The sequence below is a fragment of the Lycorma delicatula genome, chromosome 2 (assembly GCF_047948215.1).
Source record: "Lycorma delicatula isolate Av1 chromosome 2, ASM4794821v1, whole genome shotgun sequence".
Classification (NCBI taxonomy): domain Eukaryota; kingdom Metazoa; phylum Arthropoda; class Insecta; order Hemiptera; family Fulgoridae; genus Lycorma; species Lycorma delicatula.
Window position 1 is genome coordinate 18,579,769 of NC_134456.1, and position 13,635 is coordinate 18,593,403.

A 13,635-nucleotide genomic window follows, 5' to 3' on the forward strand; every position below is an offset into this window, starting at 1 on the left:
GGATCCACCTTATAGTCGCATCAAGTATAAAAGAATATACTGTTCTTTGAACTTTCTAAAATTTTATCTATTACCGGATGACTATTTTATCTATTACTATATGACCAGATGTCATATAGTGAAATTCACAGTTAAGAAAGTTTATTATTTTTAGAGAATGTGCTTTTTCTTTTAGATCAGAAGACGCAAAGCATAAATCAGGTTGTATTCCTTCTTCCATTTTGCTGAGTGGAAGATTCCCTTAATTTGACATGCCGAAGTAGATTATGTTATTTATTAAGTTGCCTAATCTTTAACTTATTATTAGAGACCAGATTATATGCATTTGCATATTAAGCTCATTCTCACCGGTTATCGCATATTTTCCTTAAAATCTAGTGATGAAGCACATTTTCGCTAAATTTACAATATTTTTCGGTAGAGTACCTTGTTAATAAATGAAATCTTACGTTGTAGCCGGCCAAACCTATTAGCTGCACGGCTCTTAGAACGCACTTAGCAGCTGTGGAACAGTACCTCTGATTGTTTATGTTTACAAAAGTAACAAAATGTCAAATAATTGTTAATTATAGAATTTATCGATATGTTATTCAACTACTTACTAACTGTATGCTGATTTTGAAATAAAAAACTAAAAATTACGATTTTTTTATTATTTAAAGTTGCATATTTTGACACTTTTCGTGTATATTTTAAGCATATTTCAAGCTTTTTATGCTGTATATAATACGGACTCTACTTATTATCCATTATTATCTGAATTAATATAACCCCAAGTGTGATAGTGGCTATTCAAATCTCTTGAAAATGGGATAAATGAAGCGGAGAATTAATCAGATCATAGTGGCTGTACACATATATTATGGTGACCAATTTTAATTGGAAAATTTTCTATCAGATCATGATTACTGTATTGCAATCTACTCTTTTACATCTTATAATAGATACCGGAGAGAGTATATATTACTTGAAACTTAAGTTTTGTCACGGACGCGAGCAGAGGGCATTTTCCTAGGAATCTGGTTAAAACATACGTAATATTCTTCCGATCAAGTTTGATTTTAAATTTACTGAAAGAAAATTATTGCGTTTTCTTGGTTTTAAATCATATATTTTTTAAATAAAATTTATTATAAAAAAATCCAAGTAATATGGGTAACGCTCCTGGCAAAGAAGTGTACAATATGAAAGCGCTACAGAAAGAATTGTTTGGATAATAATCTGCAATATGAAGGTAGGCTATGAATTCATTTATTAACTTATTATTTTTTGGGGATGCATTTATACATGGATTTATACACCATGGATTTACACACACACCATCTTACAAGTACAATTTATATTAAAAAAATTAAGTAAAAGAAAGTTAGAATTAAAAGGATATTAACAAATTAAGAGTTAAATGTTACATAGTAATTTGTGTTTAACTATAATTAAAAATTAATTTGTTATCATGGCTTACGACGTAAAATATTATTATTAAGTTCGTGAAAAATTCTTAATATCATTTACATCCAATAATTATACCTTAACAAACTCATGATGGAGGAGATTTTTAAGTTTCTGATATTTTGATACATTAAACAAAATACTATTGTTGATAATATTTTAAACCTGGCGTGTAATTTTATTCGTATCATCTTCCTCATCAAAATATGATTAAATGAGTATTAGAGATTATGGTAACAAGAAGAAAAAAAATGAAATGTTTGCGTAATTTCTGTAGGCTTTCAGGTGCTAATAAAGGCAGTTAGTTACTTTTATAAGGATTTAAATACTAGATCTTGTGTTCTTTGGTGGTTGGGATTCAATTAACCACACATCTTAGGAATGGTCGAACCGAGACTATACAAGACTACACTTCATTTGCACTCATACATATCATCCTCATTCATCCTCTGAAGTAATACCTGAGCGGCAATTCCCGGAGGCTAAACAGGAAAAAGAAAGAAAAAGTTCCTGTAGGCTACTTTAATTTATGGTTTGACCCAGGGTCGCAAAATAAATAATTTCTTTGTTTATTACTTCATCATTTTGGTAGAGTATTATTATTTATAATTTACTAAACACTAATTTTCTGAAGAAAATATTGTTAAAATTATATACAAATTTACAAAGTCACTTGACAGCGGAACACTCTTTGTTCCGAAATATAAGGATTCATTTCTATAACAATTTAGAAAAATATACCATTTACCATAATTAGTCATAAATTTTAATGCATAATTTTCATTAAATATATAATTTATAAAAAATAAAATATTATACACGGAAAGTAATCGCATTAAAATAAAACTGAAAGTTAATTGATTTCATTTCTTCATCCTAGATTTTTATTTAAAAATTAAAAAACCTATTATCTAGAGTCACTATATTACAATCTATTTAGTATAAAATAAAACTTGAAATATCACATTCCGTTTATCTTTAACCTCACCATTAACTTACCACTATTTTTACTTGTAAACTAAAGTAATTCATGGCAATTTACCGGATAATATTGAACTGATGTAACAATTTTGTTTCACGAGAAGATATCTTTTCTAAAAATAACTTTTTAAAATACAAGTAAAGAGCTATGATGAACGATTTAAATTCTTAAATTCAAATACAGATTACAAAAAAAATTATTAAAATCTTTAAATACGAGAATATCGTCATTTCGATTGTTAAACAAAGTCATAGTCACTAGGTACTGACTAATTGTTATAAATAAAATAAAAAGATAAATCAAGTAATTAATTTAAAAATTAAGAAATAATAATTAATTAATAACAAATAAACCATACTTGCAAAACATTAAAAAACTAGTATTGCTACAATATTTATTAAATAAAAAATAATAACAGCTTTATATTAAAATTATAAGGAGTATCGAAGGCAATTGCAATTAAATTGTAAAGATAGTTTAAGCATTTTTTCCTTTTTCACTTTCCCGTCTAAACAGCGCTATTAGCAGAGCTATAGTTCTAGAAGGGAAAGTATAGTAATCGGTCCAATTTGGGTATATACGGTTTGCAACGTATCTTAACATTCTGAAATCTAAAGAACCCAAAAAACCTAAGAACAAAAAATCCGGATATTAATGTTCGTATGTATGTGTGTACGTTTGGTGTTGGCCTCTAAATCACCTTAAATCTCCAGGACTTCTGACCGATTTTGACCAAACTTGGTCAGATGACTTCTATATATGGGGCATTAATGGCATTAAATTTTCAACTTAAAAGGTAAAGGGGATGAGGCTGTAGATCAAGGTCACCCTCAATATCTTCAGATTTCGCCTATTTACGGTCATATTTTTCTTAGGCACATTCGTTATCAAATAAGAAATAACAATATTTGCAAATATTGTTTTTACAATAACCCCATCACACCCCATCCAAAAAAAAAATTCTGTTGTCATCTGCTATGTTGTGACGTTACATGTTAGCGATAGAATTAAATAAATGAATAATATTTTAAGTATAAAATAAAACTCGGTCTCTCTGGGTCTCGAACACGTTCACCAGGTTGACCGGTACCTTGTGCGTTAAGCCTCGCGGCTACATCAGCTGCCGACCGCACAAGCGAGATTTTTTCTATGTAAGTTGTGAAATTACATTAGTTTAGTTAGTGCCGACCGTCGCCACTAGTACCGCCACACCCACGCGAATTAAATACGGTATGCGCGCACGCTTTAGTTAGAATCATTGAATTAAATAAACCAAAATATATTACATTTAAATAAAATGATAAATTAAGTTGTGTGTGTGTGTGTGTGTATGTGTAAGCCGTGCATCAAAAACAACCCACAGTAATCAGCTTTTTTTTTTTAATTTTACGAGCAATAGTAGAAACTCTTTTAATACTAGTGGTTCTTAAATATTATTTTCTAATTGAATTATAATTTTTCAGTGTTGTTTCTTCATTTCCATCTTGTTTTTATTTATTTATGCATTAATACCCAGAATCTACTGATAATTATTTTTTAATAATCAAAATGTCAATTTAGTTTAAAATTAAAAAATATATATATATATATTTTTAACAATTTTTGAGTTTTTCAAATTTAAAATAATAATAATAAATAATTTCTACATCAATGTAGGAAAGATATTCAGCAACAAGAACAAAGCAACTGTAAACTGCAATTTTGTAATTTATGTTATCTTAAAATCATTTCTAATAAAACTATTAACAGGAAAAGAAATTATTGTTTGATTAGGATATTAAATTTTTAGTAATTTAATTAGGATTGCTAAAGGGGGCAATTGTCATTAAATTAGCGATTAGCCTCTTTAATTATCCTTAAAATGGAATTGAGATCATCTAAAGCTTTACGATTGTTTTACTTTAATCAGAAACCAGCATTTCTTTGGTTAACTGCTATGCAAGCGAATTGTTTTGCAATAAAATAATGTTATATTAATAACAAAGATATTAGTTGTTTAACATAGACATATGCTGAAAAAGAGTTCAGATACTTTCTATATGTTGAAATATTCAGGATCTTGTTTTATTAATAAGTAAATAGAGAAACTAAAAATTACAACAAAAAAATTAAACGAAGGAAAAAGCAGTTATTAACACAAACAATACAAGAAACAGAGATTTATATATGTTAATTAAGAAACAGCAATATTTAATATTGTCACCAATATTACATAATGTGTTTTAATCATTACCGACTTCAAAATAAGAAGTTCTCAAATCGATTCATTTTTTCGTGTATTTTTAAATCCTACTACTTACCTCATGCATCGAATATTTTTCATATTTTTTATGAAAGCAGTTTCCCTGGTGATCCATAATAAATTTCTTCCAGACAACATAAGAAGAATATTCATATCTTTTTAAATAAAACAATAAATGGTTTATATAGGTTTATGATTTTTGTTTTTAATTTATTATCATTACATAATGTTGATTCTTAATATAATTATTAAGTGTTATTATGCAATACCTGAATATCTTTATCAAGTGTTTTTGCTCAACTGATAAATTATAAAAGTTAAGCTAAAAATAGTTTACAAAATACTAATATGTAAAATGCGTTTTGACAGCTTCGGGTCTAAGACGCAGTTTTATTAAATACTTTTTTATAAATAACTTTTTAACCTTTTTCTTTTGTAACTTCTTTTTAATAGTTTATTTTTAATTTGGTGTTATTTTAAAAAGTCGAAACTTAAATGAAAACTGAAAAAAAATTATACATTTATATCTCTATTATTTATATTCAGTGCGTTTTAGTTTAGTAAGGTTTATTTTCTTAAGATATTCTTTGTATTTTCATATTTCTGTTCTTCTCATAAAAAATTAAGTTGGTTGGTCTGTTAGTTTAATTTTTTAATATTCTACCATTTAAATATCATAGCTGCTTTCTATTTTACAATTACATTAAATCTTTTGCACAATTATTTGTTAAATCTATTGGAAGATGTTCCTCTGATAACAAAAAGGTAAATTATTTTCCAGCACGATATGCTACTCCACACCTTTCTCTAACAATTATATAACATTTAAATACGACTATTTTAAACAAGTGAATTGGATGTGGCCAACTGGTGTCCAAAATCTCCTGACTTAACACCTCTGGACCATCTGTGTGGCCACTTGAACACTTGAAATCAATAGTATATTAATAGAAGTGTAATACAACACAAGAGTTAGTTATTTGAATTCTCAGTGCGATACAACTATTATAAAACAACCCTTTTGAAATATGGAAATCCACCAAAAACATTGTACGTCAGGCAAAGTGCTGTATTCACTGTGGCTGAGGACATTTTCAATAGTTTATTTAATTTTTTAATAGTTTTAATAAACTTAGAAAATTGTTTACGTTTGTATTTAGTTTCTGTGGCCTTTAGTCATACAATTTTACTCAGAAACAAATTCCCTGCAAATTTTGTTTAAGACTTATGTTTTTATTAAAAAATTTATTTTACGTCAAACATAAAATAGTGAGTTTTTCGACCCCCAATATTTTGTCTTTTACACCAGATTTCTCGGAAATTATTAAAAAAACAATTCTAGGACCTATTCTATTTTTCACTCTTTCATATCTGGTTTAGGTTTCAAAACAACCATTAGATTTACACCTTAATTTGGAAATTAGAGTCAGATTTAATTTTACCGAAAGCGCAGAAAACACGGCGAAATATTTCGCCTGCCGCCAATTGTTAATGAAGTGTTTCCAAATGTATGTTTATATGGAATTTCTTCATTATTTTCATCATACATTCTTTGATAATTAATCTGCCTATAAATATATATATATATATATGTATTACATGTATATATATATATATATATTACATGTATATATGTAGAGGGCGATTGATTCACAAAGAATATAACAAAGTTTACTTGTTAGTGTGTTTACTTGCAGTGTGTTTACTTGTTTAGAATTAATAAATTGATTTTGAATACGATACACCTACAAATACAATATTCAACACTGATAAGGCTAATAATAATTAATAAATATTAAAAATAAATAATTTAAATAAATTTTAATTAAATAATTTTTTACTCAACGTCCTGACGTTATCTTTGTATAATTATTTATTGAACGAAGTAAAATATTTATTTTTATAACCTTACTTCATTTAAAATGATAAGTTAAAAAATTTGTTTTTCCATCTACTTTTCTTACAACTTTTTTACTTCCTTGTACGAAGTAAAGGAATTATTGTGATCGCGATAAATTTCGGTTTTCAGATTTCAACGGAAATATCCATTTTTGACCATCACTGAATCAATTTGAACTAATTTTGGCATGACGTCAGTACGTATCTCGCATAACTCAAAAACATAAGATGTTGAAATTTTTTATTTAGAACTGTTGTAACATCTAGTTGTGTACCTTCCCTTTTGATTCCAATCGACTGGACCAAAAGTGTCCAAAAAAGCCCAAAATCTATTTGGATATTGGACTTTTTATTAACTGCAATAATAAGCCCTCAATGAGAGCTTTTCGACGATACATCACATAAGTGGTACTTATTTTCATTGGTTATAGCGAAATAAAATTTTAATTAATGATATATTTAGATCTTACAAGGGGAAGGCACATCGGTTCGAGTCAGACTTGATTTCCTTTTTTGTTTTTTAATTTTATTTTTTAATTTAAATGTACTGATTTATTAATAATTATTAACCTCTACTGAAAAAAATTACAATAATTCAATAACAAAAAAAAAAAATATGAAAAAGTATCAAAAGTTATAAATGAAATAAAATTTCGTGTACTTTCCATTTAAAAAAAAATATGTGTATGTAATTTAATAGGCCTACAAGGAAGTCATTTGGTGTCCACATCACATTTTTTAAACATTTGTGCGACAATACTTTAGATATATTAACGATATGAGATTATATTTCTTTACGTTGTAGCAACCTAAAACTAGACGTTAAATAAATAAAATACATCCTAAAATTGCCAATATGGAATAGTTGTAACTTTTTGTTTTAAAATGTTTCATTTAAAATTATTTGTATGAAACTTCTTTCCGAACCGCGAGAGTAAAATAAAGGAATCAACGAAATGGTGGAATTTTTTAAAACATACAGAAGAATAATATATACGAATCGAATTGAGGTACATCTTTTAAGAAGATGGTTGAAAAAGGGGTAAGTACTTGTCTAGTAGTTACGAAAATATACACTAAATAAAAATAAAAACGTATGTCAATATTAAATTTAATATCTAATAAATTTAATATCTTCAACATATGAAAGCTTGACTCTATTCTATTCTCGCAATCGAACCTTATGTCCAAATTGTACTTTTTAATTAAGTCTCATAAATATTTAAAAATAATTTATCGTAGGTTAATGCAGTAAAAAATTTATTCCTATAGAATCTAACTATTACTGAATAATGTTAAGATACTTGTACAACAAATTAATCCAATTTTATTGATGAGAGAAATTAATTGCTCATCTATCTGGCTGAGTGAAGTCTCAGAGTTTCATGTAGATGGTTGCTGGTTGAATGCTAGTCAGAATTGACATATTTCTGTGCTTCAAATGTTATTTCTCACCTGAAGAAAAAATAAGGTCCCTGAAATTAAGGGGAATTATTTATTATTAATATTAATAAATAAAAAAATCTGATGTGGATACCACTTAACTTCCTTGTACGCCTATTAAATTACATATACACATTTTTTTAACATAAAAACTACATAACATTTTATTTCATTTATAACTTCTGATATATTTTCATATTTGTTACTGTTATTATTGAATTACTGTAATTTTTTTTACAATCACAGGTTAATAATTATTAATAAACCAGTATATTTAAATTTAAAAAAAAATAAAAAACAAAAAAGGAACTGAAGTCTGATTCGAACCGATGTGCCTTCCCCTTTAAGATCTAAATGTGTCATTAATTAAAATTTTATTTGCCTATAACCAACGAAAATAAGTACCACTTACGTGATATATCGTCGAAAAGCTCTCAATGAGAACTTATTACTACAGTTAATAAAAAGTCCAATATCCAAATGTTTTGGATTTTGGGCTTTTTTGGACACTTTTGATCCAGTCGATTGCAATCAAAAGGAAAAGTGCACAATGCACAATTAGATGTTACAACAGTTCTAAATCCAAAATTTCAACATCCTACGGCTAATCTTTTTGAGTTATGCGAGATACATACGTACGTACACGCCAAAATTGTCAAAATTGATTCAGGGATGGTCAAAAATGGATATTTCCGTTGAAATCTGAAAACCGAAATTTTTCGCGATCACAATACTTCTTTTACTTCGTACAAGGAAGTAAAAAAAACTTTCATACAAAAAATTCTCTTCATAATTTACTTCCTGTTTTATCATAATTATTTATGACGATGATGAAAATTTTTTAATAAATTTATAAGCCATTTTCCCCGTAATTTAAAAATTATATAACAATTTTGAAAAAAATATTCCATGATAGAATTAGAGCATATCAAAAAATAAATCGACTGATAAATTTTTTACAGTCACCTTTCCCTTATTTTTTTTACATTTAATTAAACTACATAAAATGAACGTAAATTTTAACCACAAATTATGGATTATTGTCTTTGTTGCTGTCTTCATAAAAGTATGTATACACAATTTATTAAAGAATTATCCCGTTCTTCTGATTTTAGTTTTAAAAATACTAACTACTATCAACACAATTTATGTAACCATAACATCATGTCGTGATGAATAAATTGTCTGTACTTTATAATAAAATAATAATAGTTTTCAAAAAAACTACTGACAATTAATGCAGCACAGCAATTTAACTGATTACCATGATTAAAGACTTTTTCTATACATATTGTTCTTTTTTTTCATAATATCCCTGATTGAGTCATAAATTAATGTCAACTAAAAAAAGATTTATCAAGGTTAACTTCCACGTGTATTCATGTTATTAAATCAAATACTTAACCGAAGAATTTACCGGAAGTACACACACAAACACCACACTCACAGGCTCAAAACATACACAGATAATACAAGCAGTTACACAAGTAAAATTAATCTTTAAAGTTATTTATTATAAATAATGATCGCCATTAATGAATATATTGAATTAAAAATTATTTAATTTTTTTGTGTTTTATATATATATATATTTATATATAATATTAATATAAAATAAAAACTTTCAATCACAGATTTACTTAAAAATAAAAGTCTAGCTTCAATACGAAATATTTTTTAACGTCTATTTAGAAACATTTCAACAAAAATTTGAAAGTAAACTTATCTTAAAACAATACCTTTTTTCCTAATTTTTAACCTATTTAACTTAAAGTCAGCATTTTTTTTTTTGTGTTTATGATAAACGGTTACATTATACAATCAATATTTTTAGAATTTTTTGCGCCTACCATATAAGGCATTTTGTATGAACCACAAAAGTCGAGGTAAGATAAAAATTAGAAGGTTAAAAAAGTAGATTTAGTTCTTTGTAAAAAAAAGTTAGTACTGAAATAAATTTGGAAAGTCTGATAAAAATGTGATTGAGGAGTGAATTGATCATTATCCTTGATTTTTTAAAGAAATAATAGAAATATAAACAATCAAATTTATAGAGTATACAGTATCTTAAAACTAAATTGAATGCGATATAGATTAATCGCAGTTGCATAAGTTTGCACGCACACGCGCACACATTAATTGTGAACGTAATAAAAGTATCGATGTAAATTAGTTCTTGTATGACTCTATTGTTTCAGAACCAATTTCTTTCCATTTAAATCAAAAAGTCTTTTCTTTCTCATATGTATTACAAAGAAAAGATATCTAAATAACAAACAAGAAAATAGATTTAAAAAAATTGAAAATTATCACATTGAATGACTACTTGTTTAATGAACAGAATATAGTCTCACATTTAAGATAGTACAACTCGTGCTAATCAAAATTTAGCAGACGTATTTTGACTAATATAAGTGCATTAACATGAATAACAATATTTCCTGAAGGAGGACTGAAAAAGGAGTTTTTAGAATTCTTTAAATTTTCGTAATTTCGTATTTTAAGTAAGTTATAATTTTAAATACCGATAAAAATTTACACAAAATATTAGTATGGAATTTTGTAAACAAATATTTATCTATTACAAAAATATATTTATTTTTTAAAGTCTTATATTCATACTGTATTACCTTATAAAATATAGTAAAATTTTATTTATAAATACTTATTTATTTATGTGTAGTTCTTATTTAATTTTAATATTCAACTATCTAAAATGAATGAAATTCTCTGATTATGATCAGCTTTGTAAGTGTGTAAACCCAATGTTACAAAATAAAATATACGTCACGTATAGAAAGAAACATTTTATGATAATCTGAGTTCAAAGAAAATAAAGCGAGAAACAAACTGATTGGAATATCTGAAATGTAAAACTAAGTAATTAAATAAAATTGAGAGTGTTTTAGCTAAAAGCTAATATTGCTTAGGACAAAAAAAATTACTCAAATACTTTAAAAAAGGAGAGGTTAGACCTAATCGACTGGTGGACAGTGATACATTAACTATATGTTGTGTTAAGTTAAACCTAACAAATCGATGGATCGATACACCTCCTTAATTGTACGCTATTTTATTACCCAAAAATCGAATGAATTGAAATGTGTATTATCCCGGGAGAATATGTGAATATAAGTTTTTTTTATGTAACGGCTTTCCTCATTCTTTCTGGCAATTTAATTTAGGGAATTAAATTCTTTTCTTTTTTTATTTTAATTTAGGGAATTATCTAGAGAAAATTTATTTAGAGAACAGTTCAAAAAGTATAGAGAAGTTATTCTTATAAAAGAGACACTTACCTTACATAACCGACCTTAGATTCTCTTACTTTAGATTATTGGTATTTTTAAAAGCGAGTGCTTTATGCTTAGGTGACTGGATAGTTACTAATGGAAAACATTTTTCCTAGAATGAAGTTTATGGAAACCAAGAAAAAGATCAACCGACCACTGAAATAAGACCACCTGAAAGATTGGAAAATTATCTGGTAAAAACTGCCCCATTTAGGGCTGTCGGTGACAGTTTAGGAAAGGAGACAGTTAAATCTGCAAAGAATTAAGTCAGTATTATTCATTAACTCCAAATTCCCACTTTGATTCAAACCAAAAACGTTTTCCTCATGGACTTTTACAATTCCTAATTGTACAGTCTCCTTTTTTATTATCTCTTAACCGCTTTTGGTAATAATAGATTCTTATGTAATCTAATCAATTCTTGTCTTCATAAAAATGAAATTACCTTTCTAACTAGCAGAAGATTATAGAAATTCGATTATAGAGTTTGGCTAAATTAATAGACCAAATAATTACACAATTAACAGGTTTTCTCATTATATTTTTATTTTATAGAAAAGAATAATAAATGTAGGATTTACATATAAACTAAACAACTCAAAAGTAAAACATAAAATAATTCATCAGAAACATAGAAAATACAAAATTACTTCCCGATTTATAATTTTTCACTTCTTTCTCAACATACATAGAAATATTTCTCATAGTATTCAGATAATTAACCAAATAGATATGGTTAGATAAAGAAAGTAGGTCAGAAAACCAGTACTTAGACAACTTGGTAATTGTCTTTTGAACGATTTTTCATTAAATTACGGTTAGTAATTTTTCAGTATTTCATATTTCTAATATTTTCAATATAAATAAATTTTTATTTCTTGTTTTGCAATGTATAATACAAATATCACTGTGTACGATTTTCTCTATATAGTAATACTAATCTTGCAGTACTAAATCTGGAAATTCATTTATTTTTTTTATATTTTAAAAGGATTAAAACAAAAATGGAAATTAAACAATATTTGGCAATTAGTTCGGTTATTTACATACTAATTTTACACTAGAAGTTAAATAAAATTACGGTCATAGCCAGTTCCAGAAAAAATTCAGCCTAAAGGAGTTACGTAGTTAAAGCGTTTTTAACAATATTACTTTTATAGATTTAATTAATTCTTGTCTTAGCTTCACAAAAATTAAATTACTTCTAATTACTCAGAAAACGGTTGATAAATAAAAAGCATATACATTAATCAATAAGAGAGATCTGCGTTTATTTCTTCAGTTAACATGGAAACAAATTAATAGCCTTCCAAAATATTTTTTTGATAAATATTTTCACTTATATTTTTTTTTAAATTAACAATTTTTCTTGGCTAAATAACAATTCAAACGCGTATAAATCTCATTTTCAGTTATTATAGAACACTCTGAAATCTTGTTTTTTTTTTCCATTTAGAATACGAAATCAAAGTTTCATTGATTTATGTTTAATCCATTTATCAACTTTATTGAATAGTAATTAAATATAAATATCATTTAAAAATGTGTGTATTGCTCTGGTAAAAAGAAAAACTTACGATTATGAAATAGTAATAATAAAGAACATAAAATAAACAAATCGGATAGTTATTTAAGTATCGTAAACATAACATTTAAGCATAACATTACGAACCCTCCCTAAGAAGCCTTTCATGAGTCAGGTGAGACTAACAATTTATTTTATCTTTACATCAATTATAAAATAGGTGTTTATTTTTTTATATTACTTGTTAATTACAACGAAAAACATTTATAAATAAAATAACTTCAAAAAATAAACTGAAATGTATTTTATACGAAACTTACTATGTAGAAGGTATCAACAATAAGATCGATGAAATGAATAACAAATAAAAAGAAGTGGTGAACAGAATGAACGAAGAAACTAAACAACCTCAACTATTCACACTGACAGACCATACTGTGGTGAGTGTGTGTTGGCCCCGAGAACAGCGAGGGCAGAGCCCCCTCCATATACTACAATTTCTACAGATCGTTGCCACACCGCCGTGAATATATCGGTCAACAAAGTAACAAAGTCGATTTAGATACACCACACTCATGCATAATACAGTATAATAATTATTTTCAACAAAATAATAAAAGTATAAAAATTTATTTTAATTATGTAATTGATAATCCTTTTTTTCAGTACTTTAATAGTATTGATACTAATCTAGTCGTATTTTTTCTAAAATGCGATATAAATATTATGTTTTTCAACACTAGTAAACTAACATTTAAGTAGGGATAATTTTCTCTTGAACCTTAAAATTAAATTCGAAAAA

At 26.5% G+C, this 13,635-nt stretch overlaps 1 protein-coding gene across 1 annotated transcript in view; it reads right to left on the minus strand.

The window, feature by feature from the left end:
* The window catches only part of LOC142320517 (alpha-tocopherol transfer protein-like), a 141,057-nt gene extending 127,781 nt beyond the window's left edge, over window positions 1-13,276 (minus strand). Inside the window, exon 1 of the mRNA XM_075358392.1 lies at window positions 13,154-13,276. The gene's annotated coding sequence lies outside the window, so the exon portion shown is untranslated. The remainder of the gene's footprint in view (window positions 1-13,153) is intronic.
* Between the last annotated feature and the right edge of the window lie 359 nt (window positions 13,277-13,635).